This window comes from Mustelus asterias, chromosome 2, assembly GCF_964213995.1.
Source record: "Mustelus asterias chromosome 2, sMusAst1.hap1.1, whole genome shotgun sequence".
Classification (NCBI taxonomy): Eukaryota; Metazoa; Chordata; class Chondrichthyes; order Carcharhiniformes; family Triakidae; genus Mustelus; species Mustelus asterias.
Window position 1 is genome coordinate 112,023,060 of NC_135802.1, and position 17,675 is coordinate 112,040,734.

Genomic DNA, 17,675 nt, shown 5'->3' on the forward strand with positions numbered 1-17,675 from the left:
TACCCTGGCATAGTGGCAAGGTTAGAGTGAGGATATGCCAGGCCATCAGGTTACAGATTCTGGTTGAATACAATTCTGCTGCTGTTGAAAGCCCCCAGTTTTCACAGATGCCCAATTTTCAACAGCTGGATCTTTCTCAAGCTATCCACTTAACACAGTGATAGTGCCACATAAAACAATGCATAGTAATATAATTAAAGCAAAATACTGCTGGAAATCTGAAATTTAAAGCTGGTAATGCTGGAAGTATAGAGCAGGTCCGTACCATCACTGGAGACAGATATTAACATTTCACATTGAATATGAATCTTCTTCAGAACTGACGGATGGCATCTTCAGTGTGAAGATGGAACTTTGTCTCCACAAGTACTGTGCCAATGACAGAGGCATCGGCAGCAGGGAGATTGGTGAGGGAGAGCTCAAGTAGGGTTTTCCCTCTCACTGGTTCCATTATCCTCTGCTGCAGGCCCAATCTGGTAGCATGTTCTTCAGTCAGCTTGATCAATAAGATGTTACTGAGTTACTCTTGGTGATGGACATTGAAGTCCCTCATCCACAGCACATTCCCTTTCTAGCCTCGGTATTTCTTCTAAGTGTTGTTCAACAAGGAGGAATACTGATTCATCAGCTGAACAAGGGTAGTAATCATCAGGAGCTACCTTTGCCCATGTTTGACCTGATGCCATGAGACTTCATGGGGTCCAGAGCCAGTGTTGAGAACTCCCAGGGCAACTTCCTCCTGACTGTACACCACTCTGCTGCAACATCTGGTGGCTCTGTCTCCTGGCAGACCAGATCCAGGGATGATGATGGATCCCTGGTTGTAAAGTATGACTGTTGCTTGGGCAATCTGTGGAATAACTTTCTGAATTTCAGAGAGTAGTTAAGAATTAACCTGGTGTCGCACATAAATCAGAACAGATTCTGAAAGAGGCATGTGTGAACCAATTGGGTTTTTATGACAATCCAATAGTTTCATGGTCACTATTATTAGCTTTTAGAACCCATGTATTCAGAGCATTAGCTTGGCCCTCTAGATTACTAGTCTCATAATATTGCCACCATGCCACTGTACCCTTACATTAAGTAAGCACATGTGGAAAAGGAATGAAAGGGTATCATGATAGGCTTAGATGAAAAAGGATAGAAGGAGGCTTGTGCCAAACATAAATATAGACAGACCAGCTGGACTGAATGGCGTGTTTTGGGCAATAGACTCCATGTAACTTGATGCAATTTGTTCATGTTGCTTTAACATAAAAAGAAAATAACGTGAAGGTGGTTTAAACTGTCTTTTGGAAAAAGTCTGACATTTAAAAACAAAATATGATTGTACCTCAGTAAGAATAAAAAGTGTTGTATTTCTTAACAGTTTCACAATGTTGAATATACTCCATGCATGTTTCTTTTTTTAAATTTAAATTGTTTGGAAACCAATGTACTTCAGGTATAGTTGACTTTGTGCTTTCTGTTTGAGTAGTTTGTGTGTCCTTGTTGAAACCATGACCAGTGGAGTGCCTCCATAAACTACAGCTGCTCAATCCTTGTTGTGGCTCCATCGAAAATGTGACCGGTGGCCTTCAACTAACCTCGAGCTGTAGATTGTCTTCAGTTTGGCTAAGATCCAATTATACTGACGCACTTACGTTTCTCTGCCAATAATATCAAGCCGGCTTTTTGTATTCCTACTAGACTAAACTCTGTATACACAGCTGTATTTTCAGATGATACCCAATATACTACAATAAATATTCAAAAATGAAAGATGTTTCTAATGATTGAATGTTTTTCAAGTTGTAAAATTCCATTAGGAAAGCTGTTGCTGCAGAGCCATAGTGTAATATTCAGCTGGAGACCCCTACTTTAAATTCCAATCTTGAATGTCTTTCTCATCAAATTTCTAGATGGGAGATAAGCTTGCCTGTCTTAGATAAACTTTCTGAGCTAGGAAGAAAAAGCTACCCTAACCCTATTGCTCAAGCTTCTAGCAGGTTTGATCAAAGCATCACATCAATATATCTGTGAAATAGTTGCCGTATCATCACAATCCCCCAGATTTGGCATGAATATAGATTAGGACATTAGATAGCAGTGAGGAAATGTCAGAAAATCTTTCAATAAACACATGAATAACAACAGGAACATGCTAAATATAATTCTGGACCACTGAAGAAATTTATCTGGTACTATGGTAGATAAGTGAGTGGTAATGGTCCAGCCTATCTCAGTGGTAAACTCCCAAGAAAGTAACCTCATTCTGTACAATTTGGAATTTAGCAATAAAATGAAAGCCAATATCAAACAAATTTGATTGCAGGCATGATCATTTAATTATAAGAAATAGAGAAGATTAAGAGTAAAATAAACCATGATTGGAAAGTTATTGTTTTCACTTTTGTTAGTTAAAATCACTCAGTTAAGAATCCTAGTGGATCAATTTGAGGAGATATCGCATACTAGTATATGCAGAAACAAAAAGATTCCAAAACAAAGTTCAAAGTAAGTTAATAGATTGATGAAATATCTATATTAACTTTTTAATTCAAATGTATATGGCGCAAAATTCATTTCCCTGGTTCTACTGAGGCCCGCTGCCACTTTGCTGGGGCACAGTGTATCACTGGGCATGTGCTGCATGGCCCACGTAGCATTCTCTTAGTAAAAGAATATATGCAAAAGCATCACCTGTGCTGCCGAAAGGTTGCATGGTATCCTGATGCAATTCAGTGCCACTGACTGTTGTGGTGTCACAATGCTTAATTTGAACCACACAGATCAAGGCAATTAATTTGTCAATCACTCAAAAAACAATATGAAGCTGAAAGATGGGCTCTACATTAGTGTTCCTTAAAGGCTAAGCAGCCAAACTGCAGGCAAGGCAATTTCTTCGGCAAACTGTCTTGGAAGTATCCTTGCGTGTTTTTGGTGGTGTTCTGGTGGGTTCCTGGATATGGCAGCGACTGCTGCTGCATCCTGATAGGGGTGGTAGTGGTCCATGTTACCTACCCATTCAAAGGCTGTAACACAGAGGGGAGCATCAGATGTGTTGCCTCTGGATGTGCAGCATGATACAGAGATGGAGCAGAGGTTGCAATGAGAGCAAGTTCTGCATCAGCCCCTCTGCCAAGTTGGAGCCAGACTCTTCCATGCTCTTTGACAGTGATAGAAGTGTGTCAGGTCAGCCAGTCAATACATTCAACAGCTCAGTCTGCATGCCCATCAGTGTTCTTCTGTATGCAGCCCCATTGCGATCCTCATCGGAGTCCTCTGCAAGAGACCTCCTCCTCAGAATCTCTACAGAGCTCCTCTGCGACCTCACCCTCTGGGAAGCTGGCAAATGAAAGACCCTTTACTGCTGGCCTGATTACAGTTCACTCTGTGACTCACTGTGCGTTGTTCCCATCTCTGTACTTATTTCCAAGGTATATGCAATGCCTGTGTCAGGGTTGGTGGATTTGACTGTAAGATTTAATGATCAGTCCTCTTCACTAGAGATGCGCTATTGCTTTCTCTCTTCCTCCTGGAGCTGGTGTGCCTGGACATGTGGCAGTTCTTAGGTGTCGCAAAACAGAAAATCAGAAAAGGAAGATTGGTGTGAAATAAGTGGGGTGCAATAGAAAGAGGGCCATGGCACACCACCTGCAGCTTGCTCATCATACAAGATGAGGATGAGCTGGGAGTTGAGAACAGGCACATACTGTGGTGACCCACTGTAACTACGTATTATATGCCTGGACACACCCCTGCTGCGCCTGACCCGAGACTCCTCCCTTTCCACCTGATCGAGGTATAAAGGTAACAGTTCCTCCCCTCTGCCTCAGTCTGGACCAGGCTAGCTACAAGGGTGTGTTCCAGTTCTCTGTGATTAAAATTGATGCACCATCAATTCACGAGGACTATAGCGAGTGTGAAATAAAACAGGCTTTTTACCGAATGGTGGACCAGAACGGGCTGCGGGCCACCTTTCCGTATCTGGATAACGTCACCATCTACGGCCATGATCAGACGGACCACGACGCAAACCTCAATAAATTCCTCCACACGGCCGCTCTCCTTAACCTGACCTACAATAAGGAGAAGTGCGTCTTCCGCACTCACCGCCTCGCCATCCTGGGGTATGTAGCGGAAAACGGGGTCATCGACCCCGATCCTGACCGCATGCGTCCCCTCCTGGAACTTCCCCTTCCCACCAGCCTCAAAGCACTGAGGAGATGCGTGGGCTTCTTCTCGTACTACGCCCAATGGGTCCCTAATTATGCGGATAAGGCCCGTCCGCTCATTAAATCCACCTCTTTTCCCCTGTCAGGAGAGGCCTGCTTGGCCTACGACCGCATCAAAGCGGACATCGCAAAGGCCACGATGCACGTGGTGGATGAGTCAATCCCCTTCCAGGTGGAGAGTGATGCGTCTGACTTCGTCCTGGCCGCCACCCTTAACCAGGCGGGCAGATCCGTGGCCTTTTCACGAACCCTCCAAGGCTCGGAAATTCAACACTCCTCTGTCGAGAAGGAGGCTCAGGCCATCGTCGAAGCAGTGCGACACTGGCACCACTACTTAGCTGGCAAACGGTTCACTTTGCTCACGGACCAATGTTCTGTGGCTTTTATGTTCAACAACGCGCAGAGGGGCAAGATTAAGAACGATAAGATACTGAGGTGGAGGATTGAGCTCTCCACCTACAATTATGATATCTTATACCGGCCCAGGAAGCTCAATGAGCCTCCGGACGCTCTGTCTTGCGGAACTTGTGCCAGCGCACAAGTGAACCAGCTACAGACTCTCCATGATGACCTCTGTCACCCGGAAGTCACCAGGCTCTACCATTTTATTAAGGCCCGTAACCTGCCCTATTCTGTTGAGGACGTCCGGTCTATAACCAGACACTGCCAGGTCTGCGCGGAGTGTAAGCCGCACTTCTATCGGCCGGACAGGGCACACCTCATCAAAGCCACCCGCCCCTTTGAACGCCTCAGTATTGATTTCAAAGGGCCCCTCCCCTCTTCTGACGGCAACATCTATTTCCTCAATGTTATAGATGAGTACTCCCGATTCTCTTTCGCCATTCCCTGCCTGGATATGACTTCAGCCACGGTTGTCAGGGCCCTGCACAGCCTCTTCACCCTGTTCGGTTTCCCTAGCTACATCCATAGCGACCGGGGATCCTCCTTCATGAGTGATGAGCTGCGTCAGTACCTGCTCTCTAAAGGCATAGCCTCGAGTAGGACTACCAGCTACAACCCCAGGGGAAACGGACAGGTAGAGAGGGAGAACGCAACAGTCTGGAAGGCCGTTTTACTAGCGCTACGGTCTTCCAGTCACCCGCTGGCAAGAGGTCCTCCCTGATGCACTGCACTCAATTAGGTCACTCCTGTGTACGGCTACCAATGCCACCCCTCATGAGCGGATGTTTGCTTTCCCTCGGAAGTACTCCTCGGGGATCTCACTACCGTCGTGGCTGACGTACCCAGGCCCGGTTCTGCTCCGGAGGCATGTGCGGCCCCACAAGTCGGACCCCCTGGTCGAAAGGGTCCAGCTCCTCCACGCCAACTCCCAATATGCCTATGTAGCATACTCCGATGGGCGGGAGGACACGGTCTCTATCCGGGACCTGGCACCTGCAGGTGCCCCGGAGCCCACTATGCCCCTCCACCCCACATCCCTAGACCCCACTATGACCCTCCACCCCACATCCCTAGACCCCTCTGTTGTTCAGGTAGCACCAGGTCCGCTTACTTCTCTGCCCCCGTGTGCAGCTCGCATGAGCCCTCGGAGTCACCACGCAGTACCCGATCGGAAGGGACGACGGCGGACTCGAGCGGATTCACCCTGCCACCTGAAACAACACCACAACCGGTACTATGGAGGTCGCAGCGGCGGATCAAACCGCCCGACAGGCTGAACCTGTGAGGTGTCGACGTCTGGCTCCAGCCGTGACTTTTGTATATATTCTGTGACTTTTGTATATATTCCGTGACTTTGTATATATTGTTCCACCCATCTCACCCCCGCCGGACTCTTTTTTTAAACAGGGGGTGACCCACTGTAACTACGTATTATATGCCTGGACACACCCCTGCTGCGCCTGACCCGAGACTCCTCCCTTTCCACCTGATCAAGGTATAAAGGTAACAGTTCCTCCCCTCTGCCTCAGTCAGGACCAGGCTGACTACAAGGGTGTGTTCCAGTTCTTTGTGATTAAAAGCCTGTTTTATTTCACACTCGCTATAGTCCTCGTGAATTGATGGTGCATCACATACCTAGGAACACACTGTCATTCACAATGCTCTCAGTAATGTCGGGTCTCATGGGCTCTGTCATCCACTATCCTGAGAGACGTCTTCACCAGAGGGCAGGAGATACAGGCATTCTTGTCCTTTGCCAAATCTATTCTGTTCCCTTCTATTGTGTACCACCTTGTCCTGCAACAATAAGTGATTGGCTTACAATTTTTAGTGATATGCCTGCCATAGCTGAATAGCTGGAGTTATGTGGAGACAGCAAGCAGTGAGTGTGAAGCTGACAGCATTGGTAGATGAGTAAGGAAGAGATGGAATATCTGGATTTCAGGTGTGAGTCCTGACTGCCAGTGAGTGTTGCTGGGTGAGTCACTGGGGTATGATTCATTGAGCAACATGAGAAATTGGTGAAGCTCTGCAGATGGGATGTTGTGTGAAGATGCATTCATTAACCTTGAGATCATCAGATGCCTTGTGGCATTGCTGACAGGTCCTTGGTTTAGAGGCTGGGAACTGACTTTGCTGGCCACCTGCTCTCACTCCCTTCTCAATGTGGTCCTTGAGGGCCACCCCACAGAACAATGGCATCTCTCCTCCTGCCCACCTCTACCACACATGACTCCAGCACCATATGTATCACCCTGGAACCCTTTCTCTTTTCTGAGGTACAATTTTCCAACATATAAATCCAAAAATTTTATTCTGTGCATCTTTCCTTTAAGAGGGACAGCCTGCCTTTAAAATGAAAAGGCGGATCACACCACATGGTGGATATCTGCAGAACGTTGTTTGGCCCCTGCTGAGTGTAGAGGCTGTAGACAGCAGGGAAAAGAAGCAGCAGCATGGATCCATTTAACATCATGCCACAATTTTCCAAATGAGGTTGGTGTACCAGATTTATAGGCTGCCCATATGGATTGAAAGTGGTGTCGGCAGGTTACAAATCAACCTGCGACACACCAATTACTAGCCCATAGGGCACGGATAACCCAAACACATGCCATAAGAATTGGACATTTGCACCGTAACTGTGTTTTCCTAATCATTAAATTGCTCAGACATCTTATGAAAATGTACAAGATGGATATTGGATATCTAAAGACATCAACATTGACATTCACATCCCCACAACAACTGTGAAAGGATCAAGGGTAAATTATTTTTTTAATGGTGAATGAGTCCTCAAGTTGCTGTGAATGAGCCTGTTCCTGTTATTTTACCATGGTGGCTTTCATGTTGTGTGAACATCCTGCCCTTGAGAAGTGGAACACTTCATTAACATCCATAAATCAGGCTCTCACATGGCAACTGGGAACCTGATTTAAATGTAACAGTTGCCTTACAGATTTCCTTCAGCCTGGGAAACTTGGCAGTGAAAGTGAGATGGGACTAGCTGGCTGAAGCTCTTACAGCACTGCTTGTGGGTTAGGAGGAATGCTCTCCCTGGATCCTCAAACAGGCCTTTGACCTCAACTCTGCAAGGCATGATCTTTCTCTATCAGCTGCTGCCATCCACCTCTCTTCCTCCTCCAAGTCTCAATCTCTTCCTCTCCATCCTCCATTGGTAAACTGCATCCTTCCCAATGACCCCCCTCCCCCCTCCTTCCTCCTCACTGACAGATGGGAAGCATCCCCAAAGATCACCGTCTGCAGCCGTCAGCCACTGATTTCCTTCCAGCCGCCAGCCAGCCTGTCAATTCATTGGGCTGCAGCATAGGGAACAGAGGAAAATTATAATGAAGCCTTGCCTGTAAATGTAACAGGATCTTTGTTCTCAGCATCCCCCCACCTCGCCCACCCCATCACCACACCCCCCCTCCCCCCCCCCCCCCCACCTCTCCCCCACCACCACCACCAGAAGCTCCCCTAGTAAGTAAGTTTTGGAATTATCATGTCCTTATTACTGTCAAAACTACAAGTGCACAACATCTATCCTTGAAAATAGGTGGATTAAAGCATTTTAAGTATGAACTATTTTGAAGGAAGTAGTTGATTATCCTTTTCTGAACATGATTTTTGTAATGTTCATGAGCAAATAGAACTCATATCACCTGCATTAGTGGTTACAGTTTTCTGTCTGATTCGGAAATTATCCTCTCTTGGCAGAATAGACATTTTTAAGGTTATTGTTTTTTTCCCCTCATAGTCCAAACACTTTAATCCTGATTTTCTAGGGAGCTGCAACTTGAAGCACAAAGAATTAGTAATCAGTTATGTTTAACATGATTTGTCCATAAAACCAATGATTTAAAACGTGTGTTGTTTTACCAAATATAAACACTTCAATGCTGATTGAAGATCAATGTTTGCGACAGGCTAAAATTAGCAGCTCAGCTTGGAATGTGCACGTGTGGAGAATTGCGGTTGATGTTAACTAATGGGAGAGCCATGATTGCTGACTTTGGCAAAGAGCAACCTCAGCTACACAATCAAAACGTTGGCATCTCTTAACAAAGCAGAGCAACAGTAACTATGCTGGTGTTATAGTAACTGCCGAGGCATAGAAACAAATGTTATTTTAGATAGCCATTACTAATATGGACCTTTAGTACTTTTCTACTTGTGAACTACGATGTGCAGAGACTCAACATAACTAGAGATCTTAAAATCAGTCTTCAGTGGTTTTCATTGATAAATTCCAGAGGCAGTGAATGAGTATGAACATAGATTTCCAATTGTTTTTTCATTAAAAATCAAGAACAGAGGTGTGCACACATCAGATCCACAATGGCAGGGCACATATTGAAAATTCTTAATAATGATTCCTGTTGTGCTATCAGTTGCAAAGTGTTCACAATGCATTTAGATTTTACAATACACAGTTCATTCACAAAGAAATGTATATCACTATTAAATAATTGGCAGTTTAGTTTTGAAAATGCCACTGAGGCCAAGAAAAGTGGTGTCGGTGGAAATAATTGTGGTTTGTCAATTATCATAGCTGTGCCTTGCTAGTTTCTTAGAAACATAGAAACATAGAAAAACTACAGCACAATACAGGCCCTTCAGCCCACAAAGTTGTGCCGAACATGTCCCTACCTTAGCGATTACTAGGCTTACCTATAACCCTCTATCTTACTAAGTTCCATGTACTTATCTAAAAGTCTCTTAAAAGACCCTATTGAATCCGCCTCCACCACCATTGCTGGCAGCCCATTCCACGCACCCACCACCCTCTGAGTGAAAAACCTACCCCTGACATCTCCTCTGTACCTACTCCCCAGCACCTTAAACCTGTGTCCTCTTGTGGCAACCATTTCAGCCCTGGGAAAAAGCCTCTGACTATCCACTCGATCAATACCTCTCAACATCTTATATACATACCTCTATCAGGTCATCCCTCATCCGTCGTCTCTCCAAGGAGAAAAGGCCGAGCTCACTCAACCTATCCTCATAAGGCATGCCCCCCAACCCAGGCAACATCCTTGTAAATCTCCTCTGAGATCTATGGCTTCCACATCCTTCCTGTGATGAGGCGACCAAAACTGAGCACAGTACTCCAAGTGGGGTCTGACCAGGGTCCTATATAGCTGCAACATTATCTCACGACTCCTAAACTCAATTCCTCGATTGATGAAGGCCAGTACCCCATACGCCTTCTTAACCACAGCCTCAACCTGCACAGCTGCTTTGAGCGTCCTATGAACTCGGACCCCAAGATCCTTCTGATCTTCCACACTGCCAAGAGTCCTACCATTAATATTGTATTCTTACATATCTTCCTGTGATTAAATGATATTCAAAGCAAAAGCTGACTTTTGCACATTTTTTCTGAACTTTTCATTTTGAGTCACGTGAGTCACCCTCCCTCCCCCGTCTCCCCTTCTTCCTCTGAGAGGCGGACATTATCTTGTCCCAAAACTGTAAAATCCCACCCGAGCTCAACGGACCTTTCCATTGTCCACCTCTCGCCCACTTCGATCCTCGTGGTGGGCAGGACGGTAAAATTCCAGCCATTAACATTTTTAAATCAGGCTTCCACTGTGCAAATGGGGACTTGATTTAACTTTAACAATTATCTGGTGGGGTTTGGGGGACTGCCTGTTTTTCCCCTGATTTTTAATTCTAAAACTTAAAAAAACAAAAGAATAATATCCACAAATACCAAGGATTTTAAATTGGAAGTAAAAGCAGGTATTAAAGACCTCGAGCATTTACAATATGGGACTTTTTAACCGAGTACCCAGACTGTCACATTCCACATAGTAGTACATGGGTGTAAAAGTAATGGTAGTTGTACTTACTCCTTGGATCCTTGTACTTTAATATTCTCTGCATTCCTGATAAGAGTTTCAAACCATGTTAACTGGACTTAGAGTGTATTCAGTCTTCATTGGTTAAGAATTTAGCCCTTTTGCTATTTCTTAAAAATCTATTTACTCCTTTAATGACTATCTGACCTCTTAAATTCTCTTAGTTAATTGCTAACTGCACTTTGTCTTTCTGTTACTGCTACTCTTTAGTAATCTATTTTTGTTTTGATTGATTTACCTGCACCTCTGTGAAAGTGCTCACCCTATCAGTCCTACTTTTGTTTGTCTCTCGGGACAGAACTTTTTCACTCCCTAGGGTATGGATTGGCAGACGGGTATAAAATTGGGCATAATGCCATCAGTGCCGATCTTGGCCACGTCTGCCTCCATCACAATTTTATACCCAGAGGGGGAAGTGAGGGGCAGCGGGGGAGGTGTGGTGCAGGGCAGCCTACCCGTCCTTGTGGAATTGAGGTCCTTATGTGGCCAATTAATCATCATTTAAGGCCTTCTTCCTGCCCTCATCGCAATTTTTACCTCAGTGGACGGAGACTGGTGCCAAGTTTGAAGCGCGGTAGTGACACTTCTTTGGCTAGAACATAGAACATAGAACAGTACAGCACAGAACAGGCCCTTCGGCCCACGATGTTGTGCCGAGCTTTATCTGAAACCAAGATCAAGCTATCCCACTCCCTATCATCCTGGTGTGCTCCATGTGCCTATCCAATAACCGCTTAAATGTTGCTAAAGTGTCTGACTCCACTATCACTGCAGGCAGTCCATTCCACACCCCAACCACTCTCTGCGTAAAGAACCTACCTCTGATATCCTTCCTATATCTCCCACCACGAACCCTATAGTTATGCCCCCTTGTAATAGCTCCATCCACCCGAGGAAATAGTCTTTGAATGTACACTTATCTATCCCCTTCATCATTTTATAAACCTCTATTAAGTCTCCCCTCAGCCTCCTCCGCTCCAGAGAGAACAGCCCTAGCTCCCTCAACCTTTCCTCATAAGACCTACCCTCCAAACCAGGCAGCATCCTGGTAAATCTCCTCTGCACTCTTTCCAGCGCTTCCACATCCTTCTTATAGTGAGGTGACCAGAACTGCACACAATATTCCAAATGTGGTCTCACCAAGGTCCTGTACAGTTGCAGCATAACCCCACGGCTCTTAAACTCCAACCCCCTGTTAATAAAAGCTAGCACACTATAGGCCTTCTTCACAGCTCTATCCACAGCTAGTGGGGGGATACCTCTTTTACAGACCCCCTGGGTACATCAGTGCCACCCCCCCCCTCCCCCCCTCCCCCCCGGAAGGTATGCCCCCCCCTTCATATTTCTCCTCTCCCCAAGCTTGTGCACCATAGCCCCAAATCTCCTCACCGGGGCATCCCAGACTGGCCCCACCAAAACAAACCCCTCCCAATTATCTCTCTATCGGCTCCTGTGAAGATCACTATCAGGAACTGGATGCAGTCCCAGCAGTGGCTAGCACCCTGAGGGGCACTGTGAAATCAGAGAGCTGTTGGCTCATAGAATCATAGAATCTACAGTGCAGAAGGAGGCCATTTGGCCCACTGAGCCTGCACCGAAAACAATCCCACCCAGGTCCTGTCCTATCCCTGTAACCCCACATATTTACGCTCCTAATCCCCCTGACATTAAGGGGCAATTTTAGCATGGTCAATCAACCTAACCCGCACATATTTAGACTGTGGGAGGAAACTGGAGCACCCGGAGGAAACTCACGCAGACACGGGGAGAATGTGCAAACTCCACACGAACAGTGACCCAAGCCGGGAATCGAACCCTGGTCCCTGGCACTGTGAGGCAGCAGTGCTAACCCTGCGCCACCGTGACTCATCGCCAGCTCCCAGAGGCAGGACTTCATCCCCAGATAGAGACGGAAGTCGTACCCTGAATTAATTAATATCCTGTTGGGTGTTAAATGGCTTTGGGGCAACCTGTTGGAGCAGCGGCAACCTTTTCATCAGGGTCCTGGAACTCCAGCACAATGCATCTTCACAGTCCTATGGTGATGATATGTTACCTTAAGCATGCATTTTAACAGTCAATATTTTACATTGCGCAGACTGTTCACAAAGGCTAGAAATATCTGTAAATACTAAATAATTAACAGTTTTGAGGTTTAAAAAATTGACTTCTCACTTTTATAGGTGAGGATGAACTCCGGGTCATAGAGAATGTGAGTTCTGGGGTCAGACCAGTGCTATTGAATCTGAGAAAATATCAAATATACCAGCCCAAAAACATGGCACCAAAATGTTTGCTTTGTTTTATTTAATATTTACCTTTCTCTTGTTCTTTGATTCTTTTAGTCCCAGTATTGATTTCTGCTCCTTGTGTTCTTTTTGTTTGGCATATTTTTGTTATCTCCTTGAGGCAATGTCTCATATTGCATATTGTTCACAGTTGCTGGCAACCCTCTGATAACTCACTTAAGAGACCATTCTTCACATGTGAGGCTAGGTGTGAATGTCAATATGCTATTCAACCATGGAGGGCTCCAAAGGAGAACTGAATCTTGGCTGGAATCCAGACGCACGCATTTTCCAATGGGAAATAAATCACTGAATAATGATTAGGAGCAAGGACCTTCTCAGTCTTTTATCCTCCCCAGTTCAGTGATGCTGAGGATAATTGTAGCCCCTGTCTCCCAGCCCCTGCCCCCACCCATCCCATAGTTTAGTAAATGCTAACAGCAACTAACACAGTGTAGTCTGGAAATTAAATCATGGACTTTCCGCCACTGTCTATCCCCATCGGGTCATTTCATTCTACAATAACAGATTTACACCTCAACTCAGGTTAGAGAATCTGAAACCTTTGAAACTCAGAAACATATCCAACCAATTAATTTCCCAGTTTCTCTCACATTAGGTCAGGTGTACTGTTTTATAAGGATGGAAATGATAGATGACGTAATGCTGAATGCCTTTTACTGGTAAGTGAATTTTTAAAAGTTATTTCATGGGATCGCTGGCTAGACCAGCATTTATTGCCCATCGTTAATTTCCTTTGAGGAGGTGGTATCTTCTTCAGCTGCTGCAGTTCATGTGGTTTAGGAACAGCAACAGTGCTGCTCAGAAGTGAATTCCTGGATTTTGACCCAGCAACAGTGAAGGAATGGCAATATTTTTCCAAGTCAGGATCATGAGCGACTTGAAGGGGAACCTCCAAGTGATGGTGTTCCCAAGTATCAACTCCTCTTGTCCTTCTAGATGGTAGCACTCATGGGTTTTGAAGGTGTTGCCTAAGGAGCTTTGGTGAGTTTCTCTTGTAGATGGAACACACTGCTGTCACTGTTGCTTGGTGGTGGAGCCAATCAAATGGGCTGCTTTGTCTTAGATGGTGTCAAGATTCTTAAATATTGTTGGAGCTGCACTCATCCAGGTAAAGGGAGAGTATTCAATCACACTCCTGACTTGTGCCTTGGAGATTGTGGACTGGCTTTGGTGGGTCAGGAGGTGAGTTAGTCGACATGTGATTCCTAGCCTCTGACTTAGGAGTAGTGGAGGACATGCCCCTGTCTACATCAATGGTGATGGAGTGGAAATGGTCGAGAGCTTCAAAGATCTAAGTGTTCAGATCACCAACAATCTGTCCTGGATCCTCCATGCCCACACTGTAGAAAAGAAAGCCCACCAACATCTCTACTTTTTCAGGATGCTAAGGAAATTCAACGCGTCCACTGAGACTCTCACCAGTTTTTACAGATGCACAATAGAAAGCATCCTTTCCACATATATCACAGCTTGGTATGGCTCCTGCTCTGACCAAAACCACAAAAAACTACAAGGAGTTGTGAATGTAGCCCAGTCCATCCTGCAAACCAGCCACCCATCCATTGACTTTGTATACACTTCCCACTGCCTCTGAAAAGCAGCAAGCATAATCAAGGACCCCATGCAGCCCGGACATACTCTCTTCCACCTTCTCCCATCAAGAAAAAGATACAAAAGTCTGAGCACACGTGCCAACCAACTCAAGAACAGCTCCTTCACTGCAGCCATCAGACTTTTGAATGGACTATTATATATTAAGCTGATCTTTCTCTTCACCCTATCTATAACTGCAACACTATATTTTGTATCCTCTCCTTTCCTTCTCCCTTATGTACTCTATGAACGGTATGTTTTTGTCTATATTGCGCATAAGAATTTATCCTAATGTAATAAATAATCAATCAATCAAATCAAATGAAACCTGCTTTTATAGCCACAGTATTTATATAACTAGTCTAGTTCAGTTTCTGGTCAATGGTAATGCCAAGGATGTTTATAATAGTAGATTCAGTACATTGCAGTACAAGATTGCTGAATTGGTCACACTAATAGAAATGCACAATAACCAATATGATAACATAGTCACATGCTAGGAAGAGAAGAAACTTTATTACACGATCTAACTACCAGAAATAGAGACCATGACCATTTCCTTCACAAGTGACAAACTAAGATTATGCAAGAACTGTCCAAGATGAAGACTGCCTTGCATTACAATGACAGTATCTTCATGGATTGTACAGTAAGTTCCTTGACAGAGATAAGGGTCAATCATGGATAGGAGAGTGACACCATCGCAGAATAAAGTATGTAGTCCTTGTCAGTGCACGGTCCAAGACAGATCTCGCAAAGCAGCCAGCCTATATGGAAGAATCCCATGCAAGACTATATTTGGACTGTGCATTGTTGAAACTTTCTAGATGAAGTATTGTTAAATGCAAGCCTCAAGATCCCTCCATTGAACTATCACTACATTGATTTACAAGTGTCTAACTGGTGTGTATAATGTTTATTTAAAATGTGGGTCGAGTAAATTGATTTTGAAGAAAGCCATGTGGTATCCGTCTCTTTAAGCAGAAGTGAGTGATCTCACCATAGGTGGCATCCTCTCGAAGGCAGAATCTTCTAGAAGCCATGTTGTAAGCAAATAAGGACTGGAGATCTGCTCCAGGGTAGCCCAGAGCTGCAAACCACCCTGTACCAAGGCTTCTCTCGTCAATAAGTGTTTTTTGTTCCTAACAAAGTCTGAAACCTCTTGACAACACCATAACAGCCACAACATGACAACTTTTATGATCATAATGTTTCATTATCATGTAAATAAAACATCAAGCCAGAATTCAAGTTTTATTGATTTGATTTGCCTTGATTTGATTTGATTTATTATTGTCACATGTATTAACATACAGTGAAAAGTATTGTTTCTTGCGCGCTATGAAGACAAAATATACCGTTCATAGAGAAAGAAACGAGAGAGTGCAGAATGTAGTGTTACATTCATAGCTAGGGTGTAGAGAAAGATCAACTTAATGCAAGGTAAGTCCATTCAAAAGTCTGACAGCGACAGGGAAGAAGCTGTTCTTGAGTCAGTTGGTACGTGACCTCAGACTTTTATATCTTTTTCCCAATGGAAGAAGTTGGAAGAGAGAATGTCCGGGGTGCGTGGGGTCCTTAATTATGCTGGCTGCTTTGTTGAGGCAGTGGGAAGTGTAGATAGAGTCAATGGATGGGAGGCTGCTTTGAGTGATGGATTGGGCTACATTCACAACCTTCTGTAGTTCCTTGCAGTCTTGGGCAGAGCAGGAGCCATACCAAGCTGGGATACAATCAGAAAGAATGCTTTCTATGGTGCATCTGTAAAAGTTGGTGAGAGTCATAGCTGACATGCCAAATTTCCTTAGTCTTCTGAGAAAGTAAAGGCTTTGATAGGCTTTCTTAACTATAGTGTCGGCATGGGGGGAACCAGGACAGGTTGTTGGCAATCTGGACACCTAAAAACTTGAAGTTCTCAACCCTTTCTACTTCACTCCCATTGATGTAGACTGGGGCATGTTCTCCTTTACGCTCCCTGAAGTTGATGACAATCCCCTTCATCTTATTGACATTGAGGGAGAGATTATTTTTGCCGCACCAGTTCACCAGATTCTCTATCTCATTTCTGTACTCTGTCTCATCATTGTTTGAGATCTGACCCACTACAGTGGTGTCGTCAGCAAACTTGAAAATCGAGTTCGAGGGGAATTTGGCCACACAGTTATAGGTGTATAAGGATTATAGTAGGGGGCTGAGAATACAGCCTTGTGCGGCACCGGTGTTGAGGATGATCATGGAGGAGGTGTTGTTGCCTATCCTTACTGATTGTTGTCTGTGAGTTAGTAAGTTCAGGATCCAGGCCACGGAGTTTGGAGATGAGTTTCATGGGGGTAATAGTGTTGAAGACTGAGCTATAGTCATGGGGGTAATAGTGTTGAAGACTGAGCTATAGTCAATAAATAGGAGTCTGACGTAGATATCCTTGTTATCGAGGTGTTCCAGGGCTGAGTGCAGGGCCAGGGAGATGGCTTCTGCTGTGGACCTGTTGCGGCATTAGGCAAACTGTAGTGGATCCAGGTAGTCCGGGAGGCTGGAATTGAATCATGCCATGACTAGCCTTTCGAAGCACTTCATAATGATGGATGTCAGAGCCACCGGCTGATAGTCACTAAGGCTCACTGCTTGGTTTTTCTTAGGTACCAGGATGATGGTCGTCTTCGTGAAGCAGATAGGGACCTCAGATTGTTGTAAAGAGAGATTGAAGAAGTCTGTGAATGCCCCCGCCAGCTGATCCGCACAGGATCTGAGTGCTCGTTCGGGTACCCCATCCGGCCAGTTGCTTTCCGTGGGTTGACCTTCGAGAAGGCTGCTTTGACATCTGCAATGGTGACCCGAGATACAGGTTCATCCAGAGCTTCCAGGGTGGAGGGCATGCTCTCGCTGACCTCTTGCTTAAAATTGACCTCTTATTGTTTCTTGGTTATAGAATTTTGCAAGTTGGATATGCTTGTCAGTTCCATGCCTGAGCTAAAAATTATGTGTTGTATTTAAGACTTTCCTGCCTGTAACAAAAGCTAATGTCTGCAGTCTGACATTAAATTAATGCATTGATGTGTGCACAATTATTACCAGAGACTCTCCCAAGACATTGTTCACTTCCAAGCTCAGGTCAGATAATGTTATAAGGGCACATGATAATGTTACAGAAGGTATATGATTTAAAAAGAAGCACATTGTTGTCATGTTGCACTTTAAGGGTGTTGGAACCAGAGTCTCTGGAATCAGGATACATTGAACCAGCAGCAGGGGAGCGAGCTGGCAAAACAACGCGCTGTACCTGA